At 41.0% G+C, this 18,387-nt stretch overlaps 1 long non-coding RNA gene and 1 other non-coding gene across 3 annotated transcripts in view; both read left to right on the top strand.

Moving 5' to 3' along the window:
- Positions 1 to 6,118: 6,118 nt before the first annotated feature.
- Positions 6,119 to 6,303, top strand: LOC135543627 (U2 spliceosomal RNA). Its single transcript, XR_010456240.1, has one exon. It is a non-coding gene; the product is annotated as a U2 spliceosomal RNA (small nuclear RNA).
- A 10,742-nt stretch (positions 6,304 to 17,045) lies between these two features.
- LOC135543204 (uncharacterized) overlaps positions 17,046 to 18,387 on the top strand; it is a 4,655-nt gene continuing 3,313 nt past the window's right edge. Inside the window, exons 1-2 of one of the 2 annotated variants that reach the window (XR_010456186.1) lie at positions 17,046 to 17,154; positions 18,092 to 18,330. This is a non-coding gene — a long non-coding RNA (uncharacterized LOC135543204). Of the gene's footprint in view, positions 17,351 to 18,091; positions 18,331 to 18,387 lie in introns of both variants that reach the window. The other variant, XR_010456187.1, reaches the window with a different exon arrangement.

Here is an 18,387-nt window from a genome sequence, read left to right as displayed (position 1 = left end):
TATCACACCACGCTCAAAGTCACGTACCTGGCAACTCAAAGTCACGTACCTGGCAACTATCATACCACGCTCAAAGTCGCTTAGGTCAATGGTTGACCCCTCCCTCCATTTGTTTTGTACACTGCTGCTACTCTCTGTTTATCTATACATAGTCACTTCATGTGCCAAAATTACCTCAACTAACCTGTAGCCCCGCACACTGACTCGGTACCGGTACCCCTTGTATTTAGCCTTGTTATTTTGTATTACTTTGTGTTACTTTTTATTATATTTTACTTTAGTTTATTTGGTCAATATTTCCTTTAACTCTTCTTGAACTGCATTTGGTTAAGGGTTTGTCAGTAAGCAGTTCACGGTAAGGTCTACACTTGTTGTATTCGGCGCATGTGACAAATAAAGTTTGATGTGGTTTTGCCCAGTATATCATTCAATCAAACAGTAATGGAATGCTTCGATGCCTGTCTGCCTGCTTTACATAGCAAGCAACGTGACTCATTGTCTATATGAGCGTCCCATTATTGTGTACCTAATAAACTGGCCGGTGAGATATCAATATCATATTGAATTGTGGATTATTGGTGCACACCACTAACTGCTTTCAGCCTGACTAAAATAACAAAACTAAAATACAGTTTAATAAACAAGTGTAGTCGTTCCATATCCTGCTTATCATTAAAGTAATAGCTAAATAAGCAAAAACACCTTCTTCGCCCGCTTTGAGGAAAACACAGTGCCGACGCGGGTCACCACCTCTCACGAGGACTGTGAGCTCTCGTTCTCGATGGCCGACGTGAGTAAGACATTTAAGTGTGTTGACCCTTGTAAGGCTGCCGGTCCAGAAGGCATCCCTAGCTGCATCCACAGACCAGCTCGCTGGAGTGTTTACGGACATATTCAAGCTCTCCACATCCCAGTCTGTTGTACCCACTTGCTTGAAGATTCCACCATTGTTCCTGTACCCAAGAAAGCTAAGGTCTAACTTCTGCTATCATGAAGTGATTTGAGAGGCTAGGGATCATATACACCTCCACCTTACCCAACAATCTAGACCCACTACAATCTGCATACTGCCCCCACAGGGCCATGTGGATCAGTTTACCAACAAAGACGAGACAGCCTACAGGGAAGAGGTGAGGGCCCTGGCAGAGTGGTGCAAGGAAAATAGCCTCTTCCTCAATGAGAAAAACAAAATGATCTGATCGTGGACTTTGGAAATAGCAGAGGGAGCACGCCCCCATCCACATCGACGGGCCACAGTGGAGAGGGTCAAAAGCTTCAAGTTACTCAGCGTGCACATCACTGACAACCTGAAATGGTCCTTTCACACACAGATGTGGTGAAGAAGGAGCAACAGGAGGCTGAAGAAATTTGTCTTGGCCCCTAAGACCCTCCCAAACTTCTACAGATGCACCATTGAGAGCATCCTGTCGGGGTGCATCACCGCCTGGCACGGCAACTGCACCATCCGCAACCGCAGGGCTCTCCATAGGGTGGTGCGGTCAGCCCAACGCACCACATGGTGCACACTGATGAGAATTAAGTGATGGAGTGACTTTAAATCTTAGCTGGTAGATTAGCTTTAATATTGCAGATTGAACCTACAATCTATAAATGTAATTGTTTCCTTAATTTCTAATATGTTTTCTCTATATTATTTCCCCCTATCATGATTGGATTATACTACCCTACCACCCCTCCCCTGGTTGGAGTAAACCAACAGCTATTTTCACTCACATCTACGGAACCTGTAAATAAACAATATACATATTATGCCAATTTCCTCTTCAAGTGTCTGGATTTCCACCCACAGCGGCCAATCCACCATTCATTCTGATCTGAACTCCAACCCTCCGATGTCCACAGATTAACTCACCTTTTCCAGTATAATGGTGTTGTGCTATTTCTCTTGGAAATACATGTCTCCATTTTACTGTGATGTCATATGAGGCTCCTGAACCTCCATATTTGTAACATTTCTACCATATCGCCCTAAAAATAAATACTTTACCCCAGAGTATAATATTACCCACTGATCGTGGTTTTTCAGATCCCTTAACAATACAGTTTGCAGGTCCATCTGAAACCTGATAATATGATGCCACAACCATTCCTGGACCCGACTCCAAAAGCGAGCCACTGATAGACAGTACCAGAAAATATGTCCTATTGATTCTGTTTCCTCGTGGCAGAGTCTGCACTGAGCTGACTGTTCTATTCATTCTGTTTCCTCGTGGCAGAGTCTGCACTGGGCTGACTGTTCTATTCATTCTGTTTCCTCGTGGCAGAGTCTGCACTGAGCTGACTGTTCTATTCATTCTGTTTCCTCGTGGCAGAGTCTGCGCTGGGCTGACTGTTCTATTCATTCTGTTTCCTCGTGGCAGAGTCTGCACTGAGCTGACTGTTCTATTCATTCTGTTTCCTCGTGGCAGAGTCTGCACAGGCCTGTTTGTTCTATTGATTCTGTTTCCTCGTGGCAGAGTCTGCACTGAGCTGACTGTTCTATTCATTCTGTTTCCTCATGGCAGAGTCTGCACAGGCCTGTTTGTTCTATTGATTCTGTTTCCTCATGGCAGAGTCTGTTTGTTCTATTGATTCTGTTTCCTCGTGGCAGAGTCTGCACTGAGCTGACTGTTCTATTGATTCTGTTTCCTCATGGCAGAGTCTGCACAGGCCTGTTTGTTCTATTGATTCTGTTTCTGGCAGAGTCTGCAGAGTCTGCACTGGCTGACTGTTCTATTGATTCTGTTTCCTCTGTTCTAGGCTGACTGTTCTATTGATTCTGTTTCCTCATGGCAGAGTCTGCACAGGCCTGTTTGTTCTATTGATTCTGTTTCCTCATGGCAGAGTCTGCACTGAGCTGACTGTTCTATTGATTCTGTTTCCTCATGGCAGAGTCTGCACAGGCCTGTTTGTTCTATTGATTCTGTTTCCTCATGGCAGAGTCTGCACTGGCCTGTTTGTTCTATTGATTCTGTTTCCTCATGGCAGAGTCTGCACAGGCCTGTTTGTTCTATTGATTCTGTTTCCTCATGGCAGAGTCTGCACAGGCCTGTTTGTTCTATTGATTCTGTTTCCTCATGGCAGAGTCTGCACTGAGCTGACTGTTCTATTATTGAGTCTTCTGTTTTCCTCGTGGCAGAGTCTGCACTTCTGTTTGTTCTATTGATTCTGTTTCCTCGTGGCAGAGTCTGCACTGAGCTGACTGTTCTATTCATTCTGACTGCACTGAGGCATGTCTGCAGAGTCTGCACTTCTTGTTCTGTTCTATTGATTCTGTTTCCTCATGGCAGAGTCTGCAAAGGCCTGTTTGTTCTATTGATTCTGTTTCCTCATGGCAGAGTCTGCACTGGCAGAGTGTTTGTTCTATTGATTCTGTTTCCTCATGGCAGAGTCTGCACAGGCCTGTTTGTTCTATTGATTCTGTTTCCTCGTGGCAGAGTCTGCACTGGGCCGACTGTTCTATTGATTCTGTTTCCTCATGGCAGAGTCTGCACTGGGCTGACTGTTCTATGCCCCATATATTGACCATTCTTTCTGTAACAAGTGTTTTGTATAATAGCTTATACCGAAGCGAATGAGACTGCAGTGTCAATAGTTGTATATGTCAGTTCATAGACCTGATGCCAAGGTATTGGGACATCAAAAACCTGTTCCCAAATTACTTGCATTTTATACCATATTGCTGTCAAACCTTTTGACTAAGTTTCAATTTATACTAATAATTTTAAGCCATTTCTGCTAGACAAAGTGTTTAATTTCTTAAGTAACTGCCTCTTTCAATTTTGTGGCAGAGCTGCGATGAGTTGGTTATAATCTTGTATTGAGTATACACCTCCATACACTGTTGTTAGTTGTGACATCATGTGACCTTTCTTGTTTACAATGTCCTTCAAAGATATTATACACATTTTTTACATGAAGTTTGTTTTATCTCTCAGTACATTGGAGCTGAGCCATATTATTTGCTGTAATATTAGATCTGCCTTGTCTGGAGGATGACATTGTAGCCAACTCTGTAAGACTTTGTTTAAAAAGGAGGATACTTTAAGCAGGGGTCCATTGTCAATCCACCCAAAATGTACAGTTTTATTCTGAAAAAGGCTTCTCTCTTGTGTGTATCTGTTGGTGTGATTTTAAGTTGCCCTGTCGAGAGAAACTCCTCCCACAGTCAGAGCAGGAGTAAGGCTTCTCTCCTGTATGTGTTATCTGGTGAACTTTCAGCTCAGCTGATGTTTTGAAGCATTTCCCAGAGTCAGAGCAGGAGTAATTAAGCTGCCCTGTCGAGAGAAACACTTTCCACAGTCAGAGCAGGAGTAAGGCTTCTCGTTTATTGCAGATGACAGTTTTCAGCTGTGCTAACGTAATTGCAAAAGGGTTTTCTAATTTAAAAATAAATAAATAATTTCACCTTTATTTAACCAGGTAGGCTAGTTGAGAACAAGTTCTCATTTGCAACTGTGACCTGGCCAAGATAAAGCATAGCAGTGTGAGCAGACAACAACACAGTTACACATGGAGTAAACAATAAACAAGTCAAGAACACAGTAGAGAAAAAAAAGTCTATATACATTGTGTGCAAAAGGCATGAGGAGGTAGGCAATAAGCCTAGTGGTTAGAGCATTGGACTAGCGTTGGACTAGTAACCGAAATGTTGCAAGTTCAAATCCCTGAGCTGACAAGGTACAAATCTGTCGTTCTGCCCCTGAACAGGCAGTTAACCCACTGTTCATAGGCCATCATTGAAAATAAGAATTTGTTCTTAACTGACTTGCCTAGTTAAATAAAGGTTAAAAAAAAGCTGATTAACACTGGAGTGATAAATGATCAGATGATCATGTGCAGGTAGAGATACTGGTGCGCAAAAGAGCAGAAAAGTACATAAATAAAAACAGTATGGGGATGAGGTAGGTAAATTGGGTGGGCTATTTACAGATGGACTATGTACAGCTGCAGCGATCGGTTAGCTGCTCAGATAGCAGATGTTTTAAGTTGGTGAGGGAAATAAGTCTCCAACTTCAGTGATTTTTGCAATTCGTTCCAGTCACAGGCAGCAGAGAACTGGAAGGAAAGGCGGCCAAAGGAGGTGTTGGCTTTGGGGACGATCAGTGAGATATACCTGCTGGAGCGCGTGCTACGGGTGGGTGTTGTTATCGTGACCGGTGAACTGAGATAAGGCAGAGTTTTACCGAGCATGGACTTATAGATGACCTGGAGCTAGTGGGTCTGGCGACGAATATGTAGCGAGGGCCAGCCGACTAGAGCATACAGGTCGCAGTGGTGGGTGGTATAAGGTGTTTTAGTAACAAAACGGATGGCACTATGATAAACTGCATCTAGTTTGCTGAGTAGAGTATTGGAAGCTTTTGTAGATGACATCGCCGAAGTCGAGGATCGGTAGGATAGTCAGTTTTACTAGGGTAAGTTTGGCGGCGTGAGTGAAGGAGGCTTTGTTGCGAAATAGAAAGCCGATTCTAGATTTGATTTTGGATTGGAGCTGTTTAATATGAGCCTGGAAGGAGAGTTTACAGTCTAGCCCAGACACCTAGGTATTTATAGATGTCCACATATTCTAAGTCGGAACCATCCAGGGTGGTTGAAGCTACGGAAGCCCTGGGGTGGTACGGAAGGAAGGGGGCCTCGACACCAGGCGAAGGGTCCCCCACAACACCCTAGGTCCCGGCGGCCACAGCCTGACAGCGCTGCGGCGCCTAAGGCGATGCGACTAGGGGAGGGATCTCCTCTGGGCCCCGAAGGACGGGATGGTAATCTATTCAGAGGAGCAGGATGAGGCGAGTTTGATAAGGACTCACCCCGTTCCTGTACAGAGGATGGAAGACAGCTTTTTAACAAAGTGACTTTTTAACATGTTTTTTCATGTCTTCGAACATTTCTATCTTGTTAAATCATTTGTACACATTTTAAATGGCTTTTGCAGATTTTATGTTTTTTACAGTGAAAAGTACTTTTATTCATGGTTGTTTTTATTGGTTTTAACAACATGTACTTTTTAACCAATTTAAATGGAATCGTCAAATTATTTGTTTTTATGCTTGTATGCCGTTGTTATGTGTAAAAATTATGTAAAAAGTATATGAGCTGTTTTTAAAGGAAATGTGACAAAGCTTCTTTTTTTTAAACTAACAAAAAAAATCTGTTTTTATCAGTTTAATATCTGAGACGTCCCCTCTCTGGGGACCATATATTCAATTGATTTTTGGAACAGTGAGATGGAATAGGGGCTTGCTCCGTCCACTCCACGCATCGACCTGGTATTGCAGTATCTCCAGGAACAGTGCACCCCCTGTCGTTGTAAATATAAATAAGGCGTTGCTTCCTTATAGTTTGTTAGGAGCATGGTCTATATTGTAGTTACACTGTGCAAGTTCATCTTAGTGTCAGTGATGGCTAGACAGTGCTGGTCAGGTCGGTCACCGTTATATTAATTATGATAGCTGATGTGAATGGTGCGTTAATCTTTAAAAAAAGTTTTCGTCACGTACACGGGATACAGGGTGTAAACGGTACAGTGAAATGCTTACTTGCAAGCTCTCCTCAACAGTGCAATACACACGATCAAACATATACACAAATAGCTAAGTACTAAAGTAGTCAAAAACACGTATGATTTGGATATATATTCACAATAAGACTAAACAGTATAAACTATGAAATGTGCTAAAGTCATGTTCTGGTAACATGGACTGCCTCACATACCGGTAACGTTATCTGATGTATTTGTCTGAAGTCAATATTTGATAGGCCTGCTATTTTCACAAGACTCAAATATATGCCGTTAAATGTATACAAGGTTTGTAACTCATCTGCATGTGTTAAAGTAACTATCTGTTTATCCCCCTGATTCTATTTCTATGATTTCACACTGCACTTTTTCAAGTGACAAAAACTTGATATAGTGTTGCAAGAGTTATTCCTTCGCTTACGGCATTATTACAGATCATATATACACAATATATACTGGCTTACGACCATATCAGCCTCAATACGCCTGGTCTCGGAAGCTAAGCAGGGTCGGGCCTGGTTAGTACTTGGATGGTACGCTGCCTGGGAATACCAGGTGCAGTAAGCTTTTTTTGTCCAGCAGGGTGTACTATTTAATCAGGGAGCAACTGCCTTGACATATTACAGTTTGTCTCAATCGCCAACAATCATTTTTTGGAACAATGTTGTTGATTTTCAAAACAGAGTCCACAAAACACACAACTTTTGCAAAACAGTAAATGCTTTTTGAAAATGTAGTTGTCTTTAAAAAAAAACATTAATAAAAAATATAATACCATCAAAATTGCAAATCCGTTCATCAAAAGAACACGACTGCCTGCAAAAAGATTGATACAACTATACTTATTTCTGGAGTGCAAGCAGATAAAACAGAAAGTTAGTCTGTCTTTTAAAAATTCCAGTAGATCCATAAATGTTCTTTGCAGTCACGAAATCATGATGACCAAAACTGGAAGTACAACGACACAAACGTGCAGAATTATGGGCAATTACTCTCCTTTTATGCATTTTTCACCAAACAATTAAATCCACATCAAATTTAATTGCTGATAATTGAAAAATATTCATATTTGCACATTGTGTGTACGATTCATTCATCGGTACAGATGGCAAACAGAAACACAATCCACAATAGAAATAAGGAAAGCTGAATACAACAGGGGAACACAACTGATATGAATGTATAGGCCTCAATCCACACCAAAGCAAAGCTCTAGAATAGAAGATCACATGTTGGAGATGATGACATAGGAGTCAGCCCAAGTTTCTTAGAAGTAACCCAACTTCATTCTCTGCATATTTGCAATATTGTAAAAAATGTTACAAATTAGACAGTCCCCGTTAAGTAAGATCTTTAATCAGGTCAACATTAACAAGGCTGCAGGGCCAGACAGATTACCTGGACGTGTACTCAGAGCATGTCCTGACCAACTGGCAAGTGTCTTCACTGACATCTCCAACCTGTCCCTGACGGAGTCTGTAATACCTACATGTTTCAAGCAGACCACCATAGTCCCTGTGCCAAAGAACACCAAGGTAACCTGCCTAAATGACAACTGACCCGTAGCACTCACGTCTGTAGCCATGAAGTGCTTTGAATGGCTGGTCATGGCTCACATCAACACCATCATCCCCAGTCCATGCCCTGACGAATTGAGGCTGTTCTGAGGGCAAAAGGGTTCAACTGAATATTAGGAAGGTGTCCTTAATGTTTTGTACACTCAGTGAACATACACTGAAAAATATAAAAAATATATGAGGGCAAGGGGGTGCAACTCAGTATTAAACTTGTTATGGCTGGGGGCAGTATCGAGTAGCTTGGATGAAAAAGGTGCCCAGAGTAAACTGTCTGCTACTCAGGCTCAGTTGCTAATATATGCATATTATTAGTAAATTTGGATAGAAAACACTCTGAAGTTTCTAAAACTGTTTGAATGATGTCTGAGTATAACAGAACTCATATGGCAGTCAAAAACCTGGGAAAAATCCAAACAGGAAGTGGGAAATCTGAGGCTTGTAGTTTTTCAACTCAGCGGGACATTGGTAATCTTGCACTTCCTATGGCTTCCACTAGATGTCAACAGTCTCTAGAACCTTGTTTGATGCCTCTACTGTGAAGTGGGGCTGAATAAGAGGGGAATGAGTCAGAGGTCTGCCCGAGTCCCACGAGCTGACCACGCACGTTCATGTGAAAGTTAGCTTGCTTTCCATTGCAGTTCTACAGACAAAGGAATTCTCCGGTTGGATCATTATGTTAGATTTATGTTAAAAACATCCTAAAGATTGTTTCTATACATCGTTTGACATGTTTCTACGGACTGTAACGGAACTTTTCGACTTTTCGTCTGCTCGTGCGTCATGAATGTGGATTACTGGGCTGAACACGCGAACAACAAGGAGGAATTTGGACATAAATGATGGACATTATCATACAAAACAAACATTTATTGTGGAACTGGGATTCCTGGGAGTGCATTCTGATGAAGATCAAAGGTAAGTGAATATTTATAATGCTATTTCTGACTAATGTTGACTCCACAACATTTCTTTGGCTGGTTTGGTCTCATAGCGCCTTACTCAGATTATTGGATGGTATGCTTTTTCCGTAATGTTTAATTGAAATTTGACACAGCGGATGCATTAAGGAGAAGTTTATCTAAAGTTTCATGTATAATAGTTGTATCTTTCATCAATATTTATTATGAGTATTTATGTAAATTGATGTGGCTCTCTGCAAAATCACCGGAAGTTTTGGAACTACTGAACATAATGCGCCAATGTAAACTGAGATTTTTGGATATAAATATGAACTTTATCCAACAAAAAACATGTATTGTGTAACATGAAGTCCTATGAGTGTCATCTGATGAAGGCCATCAAAGGTTAGTGATTAATTTTATCTCTATTTCTGCTTTTTGTGACTCCTCTCTTTGGCTGGAAAAATGGCTGTGTTTTTCTGTGACTTGGTGAAGACCTAACATAATCATTTTTGGTGCTTTCGCTGTAAAGCCTTTTTGAAATCGAACACTGTGGTGGGATTAACAACAAGATTACCTTTAAAATGGTATGAGATACTTGTATGTTTGAGGAATTTTAATTATGAGATTTCTATTCTTTGAATTTGCCGCTCTTCACTTTCACTGGCTGTTGTCATATCAATCCCGTTAGCGGGATCTCAGCCATAAGAAGTTTTAAGGGTGTTTCCAATGTTTTGTACACTTCGTGTCTATTGAGACACATTAGACAATAGCCTACAAATAGCAAAACAGAACTCACTTGATTGACAATTAAATGTATTTCAACATTGAAATAAGCCTATAGGCTACTGTTTACACACTACATTAACAAAATTATGTGGACACCCCTTCAAATGAGTTGATTTTACTATTTTAGCCACACCCTTTCCTGACAGGTATAAAATTGAGGAACACAACCATGCAATCTCCATAGACAAACATAGGCAGTAGAATGGCCTTATTGAAGAGCTCAGTGACGTTCAACGTGGCACCGTCATAGGATGCCACCTTGCTATAAAGATACTTCCAATAGACGCCCCCAGAGAAGGCAATTTTCAAGATTACAAATTACCTTTGTGACAAACATATCAATGGAATTTGTCCATGAATTGTCTTCAAGGCCGATTTTCTTTTCTTTTCTTCCCCTCCACTCCCCACAAATCACAGCTAAAGTTATTAATGTTTTAAATTCATGCTATTACATGGAAGAGCTTGCACACAGAAGGAAAAACAATGGAAATCACTCACTTGCTCTCGTCCACACTGCTCATTCAATGTGATGGGTTCCTGACATTGGAAGATGAGACCGACTCACGGGAGTAAATTAATAGTCCAGGATCTGCTGTTTGTATGTGGCTGCTTTGAAAGTGAACTGTGTTTTTGTGTGATCAGGGGTGTATTCATTCCACCGATTCTGTTGAAAAACATTCCTTAAAATGAAGCAAATGAAATCGAAGATAAATATACCGGTATTTGTTTAATAGAAACTCTTGTTTGCAACTGTTGGACTAATGATTACACCCCAGATCAGATAGATACAGGTAAGAGTGTGCAAGGCGGTATTGAATGTGTCAATGTCACCTTGATTACTCAGATTTCTCTCGACCTGTGCACCTACGTTGTAAACTTTCATTCATAGGCTAGGTTGTAGCAACCACTTGATGGGTATAGGGAACATTAGAGTATCATGTAGTAGCCTAAACCTGTTGATGTTACATTGAGCTGGGTGAATGATAGTCATCCAATATGCTGTTATAGAAATAAGGCCATGCTCATAAAAAAAGACCTGTCCTCCCTTATCTTAAAGGCACAGACCGCCACTAACATTTACTAATGGGCTCCTGAAACCGGAATCTAGCAAGATGTCAGCCTCCTTGAATAGGCGTATCTGACCGTGAGTAGATTACGTTCAAAACAATGGTCGGCCATCTTGGAGACTCTCTCGTTCTTATTATAGCTCAATGCATTGCTGGCTTCCACCATTTTAATGTAGTCAACTGGGTGGTACTTCCAACTTCATTGGCTGATCCCCCCTGACTCTGTTGGAGTCATCTCCAGCTGGCTCGTCAGTAGGGATTATGCTGAGCCACGGGGCACCGGTCTATGGCCCGTGATGTAAACAGTAACAGGCAAATGTGGCAAGGGATTAGTGCCCTTCTCAAATAGCAACAGTAATCTGCGCCTTTCGGTAATTTTGTCAACAAGGCAGCATGGTGCATCATCCAGAAACATCTTTTTTCCATAAAATATTTGTTCAAATGTTTTAAAGCCAGGTTTCATTGGGAAGGCAGATAAAGCTTTTTATCAAAATCAATAACTTTTTCATGTGAAAATACAGAATCCTACTCATTACTCCAAGTGCTTAATTACATCACTTTTGTTTGGAGCAGACTTGGCTGTGGGCTTTGAATGTGGGACCTGGCCAAAAACAAAACAAATGCCATCAACTTTCACCCCGTGCAAAACACGCCTATCCGGGAGCCCAGGCCAAACTAATCGAATCCCCTCAATGGCGCTGCATATTCTGTCACTGACGCTATAATGACACAGATACAAAGATAAGTCCTCTATCTATCTCTATGGCAGCGCATCTTTGTTCAGAATGTGTGCTGTGAAGACGATGCTTTTTGTCTCCGTCTCTATGTATTACTACCGGTAGGTAATAGTTTAAACGTGCTATCTAAAATCGAAAGAACATGTCATAACATGATAGGTTACAAATCCGTGAAGGGATTGCCAGGTTTCCTCTGTTAAATTTGTGTCGTGATGAAAACGATTTTACAAGTCATATACCTTGAGATTTTGGGTTTGTCTGACTTAATGTACACTATTTCGTCAAGGTAATTTAAAAATATTCAATTTATTTGAGATTTCTGAGTTCGTTTAATGTTATTGGTTGTGTATTTTTTTAAAGGCTCACGAGCTGGTAAAATGGTGGCGCTGCTGTCTGCGTTTTAAAGTCCAAATAGAAGACAATGGATACGATCATATATTTATGTAGTTGGTGCAGAATATTAACTACACTGCTCAAAAAAATAAAGGGAACACTAAAATAACACATCCTAGATCTGAATGAATGAAATATTCTTATTAAATAATTTTTTCTTTACATAGTTGAATGTGCTGACAACAAAATCACACAAAAATTATCAATGGAAATCAAATTTATCAACCCATGGAGGTCTGGATTTGGAGTCACACTCAAAATTAAAGTGGAAAACCACACAACAGGCTGATCCAACTTTGATGCAATGTCCTTAAAACAAGTCAAAATGAGGCTCAGTAGTGTGTGTGGCCTCCACGTGCCTGTATGACCTCCCTACAATGCCTGGGCATGCTCCCAGACCTGGACTAAAGCATCTGCCAACTCCTGGACAGTCTGTGGTGCAACGTGGCGTTGGTGGATGGAGCGAGACATGATGTCCCAGATATGCTCAATTGGATTCAGGTCTGGGAACGGGCGGGCCAGTCCATAGCATCAATGCCTTCCTCTTGCAGGAACTGCTGACACACTCCAGCCACATGAGGTCTAGCATTGTCCTGCATTAGGAGGAACCCAGGGCCAACTGCACCAGCATATGGTCTCACAAGGGGTCTGAGGATCTCATCTCGGTACCTAATGGCAGTCAGGCTACCTCTGGCGAGCACATGGAGGGCTGTGCGGCCCCCAAAGAAATGCCACCCCACACCATGACTGACCCACCGCCAAACCGGTCATGCTGGAGGATGTTGCAGGCAGCAGAACGTTCTCCATGGCGTCTCCAGACTCTTGGTTGTGTGTCATGTGCTCAGTGTGAACCTGCTTTCATCTATGAAGAGCACAGGGCGCCAGTGGCGAATTTGCTGTTCAGTGGCGAATTTGGTGTTCTCTGGCAAATGCCAAACGTCCTGCACGGTGTTGGGCTGAAAGCACAACCCCCACCTGTGGACGTCTGGCCCTCATACCACCCTCATGGAGTCTGTTTCTGACTGTTTGAGCAGACACATGCACATTTGTGGCCTGCTGGAGGTCATTTTGCAGGGCTCTGGCAGTGCTCCTCCTTGCACAAAGGCGGAGGTAGCGGTCCTGCTGCTGGGTTGTTGCCCTCCTACGGCCTCCTCCACGTCTCTTGATGTACTGGCCTGTCTCCTGGTAGCGCCTCCATGCTCTGGACACTACACTGACAGACACAGCAAACCTTCTTGCCACAGCTCGCATTGATGTTCCATCCTGGATGAGCTGCACTTACCTGAGCCACTTGTGTGTGTTGTAGACTCCGTCTCATACTACCACTAGAGTGAAAGCACCGCCAGCATTCAAGTGACCAAAACATCAGCCAGGAAGCATAAGAACTGAGAAGTGGTCTGTGGTCACCACCTGCAGAACCACTCCTTTATTGGGGGTGTCTTGCTAAATGCCCATAATTTCCACCTGTTGTCTATTCCATTTGCACAACAGCATGTGAAATTTATTGTCAATCAGTGTTGCTTCCTAAGTGGACAGTTTGATTTCACAGAAGTGTGATTGACTTGGAGTTACATTGTGTTGTTTAAGTGTTCCCTTTATTTTTTTGAGCAGTGTAATATACATGGGTTCTAACTTGAACCATTTATTTATTTGTTTACACAATGTATGCTCCCTGCATATATAAACCACTAACACAAGATCTTAATTTTGATGACACATAGGGAGCTTACTGCCTACTGTACATAGTAAAATGGTGCGCACCAAATTGTAGTTCACAATTTGGTGTGGAAAACGGCTGTGAGGATTTTTCCAAAATATTAATCAGATATGAACACAATTACAATCTTTAGAGAATACAAATCTCATTTAATCAATTGCATGTGGATTTTTTTTTAAAGCCAGCAGCAGATGAAACAGAACCTGAATGATCTTCCCCCCTCTCCCTTGTTTTAGCTTGCTGCCATCACGGTCTAGGTTTAGGATATTTAGCCCATACCAGTGACAAACAAACGATGTTATCGACGTATGGCAGGACCAAACAATGTCTCGCCCACTTATTTTGCCAGCTAGAAAGAAACAGACAAATTTATTCCGAATCGGAGCACGCTGCCCACCCAGCAAACTGTCTTTAAAAAGACGTTGAAAAGAGGATGATGCCCATTTGGTTTTGGTTGAAAGTTGAAAATATGTATTGTTCATGTCGTTGAAAAGACTTCCTTCCTTCTGAAAGTTGAAAATAAGTATTTTTCAGGTCGCTTTTCAGGTCGACTTGCAAAGAACATAATTTAAATGTACTTGTAGCCTATACACATGGACAAAGTAACCAAAAAATTGTCAATCACACTAATCATTACATTACTCCAGTATTTGCACAAAACATTCAGTCAAAGAATACTATCTTGTACAGTGATAAGACAAAATAATGTTAAGTATATGTAAATATCTATAATTTTGATGGATAATTATTCAATGAATATAATTATACACTTTTAGAACTTGCGAGTCAATAGGATAAAAGGACATTAAGTTCACATGATCACCTCATTCAAAATTGCCAAGTTCCTAAACCATTCTTCTCAAAAAGGGACCATACAAATTACCACCATACAAATTAATATAATTAATTGAATAATTATCCATCAAAATTGCACCTGTTTCTTGTTTAGGTTTTAGGCTATTCGTGCGGGCTTGTTTTCTGATGTGTGTGATTTCTGTGGATGTTATTTTTCCCGAACCGTTTCGTCCTGGGTCTTTTAGCGCCCGTGTGTGTGTGGCGTTGACCGACATTGTTGCTTTGGGAATAAACTATCCAAGTATCTACTACCCTGCTCTCTGCGCCTGACTCCTCCACCCACTACTTCTAGAAGTACATGACACGTTGAAGTTGAACAAGGACATCAGGCCATTGGTAAAGAGCCTGAAAGTCAAGCACACATAAGATGTTCTTTGTGAATTGAACACTTTCAAACTGCTGAGGAGATAAGGCTCTTGGATTTACTGTCTTTGTTGCAGACAGTTTATCACTAACGATACCTTTAAAATTACTTACTGGATACATTCTAAAAATATGACATACCTGTCCATGACCTTGTGGGCACAGTCCTTTGTTCTTACCACCAATGTTGCTTAACCTTGCAATCTGTGTCAAGAGACTGTTTGAAACCCTGGAAGTTACTTATTTTTATTTGATTTATTTCACCTTTATTTAACCAGGTAGGCTAGTTGAGAACACCTTTATTTAACCAGGTAGGCTAGTTGAGAACACCTTTATTTAACCAGGTAGGCTAGTTGAGAACACCTTTATTTAACCAGGTAGGCTAGTTGAGAACACCTTTATTTAACCAGGTAGGCTAGTTGAGAACAAGTTCTTATTTACAACTGCGACCTGGCCAAGAAAGCAAAGCAGTGCGACAAAAACAACAGTTACATGGAATAAACAAACGTTCAGTCAACACAATAGAAACAATTATATGCAGTGTGTGCAAATATAGTAAGATTAAGGGATTAGCTCCCCTGTGAGCTAACGTTCTTAGCTAGCTAGATAGCTAACCCATACTACAGTTAGTTAGCAAACCAACCAGCTTCACAGTAGGTACCCAGAGAGTAACGTTGATGTCTAGCAAGTTCTTTTTTTAAATGGTCAAATAACAATGACTCCGCACCCGTTACCAGAAAACAAAGCTAACCGTAGTTAGCTAAACCGATACAGTAAACTAGCTGACAGTTTGTACAACCATCAAATATGTTGGCCCTGCTTTCCCGCCTATCTAGCAACTAAATTAGTGTTAACTACCATTAACATGCTAGTTATTAGTTAGCATGCAAGTATCCAGTATCCATAAGAGTTGCTTATGTTAGCCTAGAGAAAATAATAGTTTGCGACATTAACAGAAACAGATAATTAATATAACCTTATCCAATTAACGTTTTCAGAAATGTTGATGCTTACAATTATCCTCGTATCGTTGTGTTGCCGTCATGAGGAACAAATGTCGGGTGAATGACTTGCTCTTTCTGCTTCTCCCAGTTTGAAGACATAACGGTTATAAATTGTAAACGGATGATTTAAAATTACAAGTCATTTTCAGTCATTCTGTCTATATCAGAACATTTTACAAGATATTCGATTTTTTATTTTTATTTAAATAAATATATTTCATATGATGCTGATGCAATATTGTATACATGTATTCGTGTATCTCGTGCATTTCAATGAGTACAAGCTGATCAGGCTGACCTTCGGCTAGTTTTGGATCAAAACAGGCGGACAATTTTGGGCGAAATAAAGTCTATGATGGACATCGCCACTGATGCCATTACTAAACCAGCATGAAATTCCCCTTTAACCTGTAGTTGTTGGCTTTATTCAATGCAGGATTATACTGTACATTCAGGAGTTAGTCCGTAGCAGGGTGTGTCTGGTTTTGGGGAGGGAAATATGGCGAAGCGGATGTGCTGTTCAAGTCTGATATCTCCCAGTTGAATAAAGTTGGTAAGAATCAATGGAAGACGGAGACAACGAAAAATGGAGCAAACCGACCAAAGGTTGTAAACGAACATTGGTTTCTTTTGGAGCGCGATTCATCAACAATTGTGCATGTTGGGTGATCATTTGAGGTCAGGAAGATGGTAAAGGAGGCATGAGGAAAGGTAGAGTCAGTCAGAGTGACCAGTAGTGGTTTTGTTTTGATTTCATGCGTCTCAGAAGAGCAGAAGGAGAGAGCATTGTTTTCGAAGTAGGGTAGCAAAAAAAAAGTTATATCTGGAGTTTCGCTGGAAGAGTGTCTGCCTACTCACGTGATGCTGAGATATGTAAGATACGCAGTGAGAGCTATTGTGAATAAACCACTGCAGTTATGAAATTGATAAAAGAATGGCCATGTTTCAAGTGTGTGCCGACTGAATATTTTTGGTATTTATTAGGATCCCCATTAGCCGCTGCAAAAGTATCAGAATTGTTCACTTCTCTCATTGACTTGTCAACCCCGGATTGGTCCGCTTCACAAGCGTTCTCTGAAGTCTCGCGTTTTACGTCTCTGGGTTTAGAAACTGGTAGTGGGGAACAGGATGTTCAGCGCAGGCGCGCATCATTCTTATTAAGAATAAAGGATACGTCAGAATTGTGCAGTCGAGACGATAACTTTAGTGTCCTTTTCTAATGTATTACTACTGGTATGTAATAGCACGTTCTAATATCGAAAGAACATGTAATAACATGCTAGGTAACATACATCAAGGTATTATCACGTTTGATAAAGGTTTTATGTGCTATTTTTTGTCAAACCGCGTGATTGAACGTGATCACTTTTTTTACATATCACATAGAGACGTTGGGTTAGTCTGAGTGGATGTATATAATTTCGTCAAGGTAATTTCATTAAGGATCAATTTATTTTAGATTTCTGGGTTCGTTTTACATGTCGTTTTTGGTTTTGTGTAAAATTCAGGAGATGCTAAAATGGCGGATCCCACTCGGTCTGCATCAACGTACTTCAGTGCAGGCACTGAGGGTGCAGCAGAGAAAGACAATTTTACAGTTGCACTACTGTTTTGGAGCTAAATGTAATGATTGTCAGTTTTCTACATGTGTACTAATATTGAAACATTCAGTTGTTTCTGTCTATCTATAAATGTTACTATGGTGTGAAGGAAAATACTATTGGTTTTTGATTGGAATAATACAGGGAAAGGTTATTCAGGAAAATAGTACAGAGTGCTCCCTGAAACATACTGCAACCTTGTACTAAATGGTTTTGAGGCATTTATGTGAATTCAGGAAATCTACTATAGATTAAGTGAATTTAAGTTGTGTAGCCTAATTTAAAGTGTATACTTTGTCTAATGTGAATGTTTTGTCAATGCTTAGTTACCAGATCTATTGAAATGAGATCAGTGCTTGACTTGGACAGCAGCTCATCCGGAGCTGAGTACCGGCACCTCAATGTTCTACTGTTTGAGCTCATGTTCCTCTTATAGAATATTAGCTCAACAGTATTGTGGAGCTCCTGCACCTAAATATTAACCATATTTTTAGAGAATAAAGTAAGTCTTGACAGTTCTGGCACTAACTTTTGTGTCCGTTTCTCTTTATTACTACTGGCTGACTCAGATTACGTCTGAGGCCAGTAACATCAACAGTGAGGACAAACCCAGCCTGCCTCTCTCCTTCCACACTGAGTTCAAACCTACAGTCACTGGGTCCTGATTGTGACAGTAAAGCCCAGTTTGCACTGCAGGATCTAGAGATGGCATCAGTGAAGCTGGAAGACTGCAGTCAAACACTGGAGCTGAATGCCAACATAAAAGATGAAGAAGAGGAGGAGAAGATTGGGACATCTGTTTCTCATGGTAAGCACAGGTTATATCTAACTTAAGTTGGTGTTTTTCATTCCAACTTCCCACTGT

The sequence above is a fragment of the Oncorhynchus masou genome, chromosome 7 (genome assembly GCF_036934945.1).
Source record: "Oncorhynchus masou masou isolate Uvic2021 chromosome 7, UVic_Omas_1.1, whole genome shotgun sequence".
NCBI lineage: Eukaryota > Metazoa > Chordata > Actinopteri > Salmoniformes > Salmonidae > Oncorhynchus > Oncorhynchus masou.
This window is presented reverse-complemented; position numbering and strand designations above follow the sequence as displayed.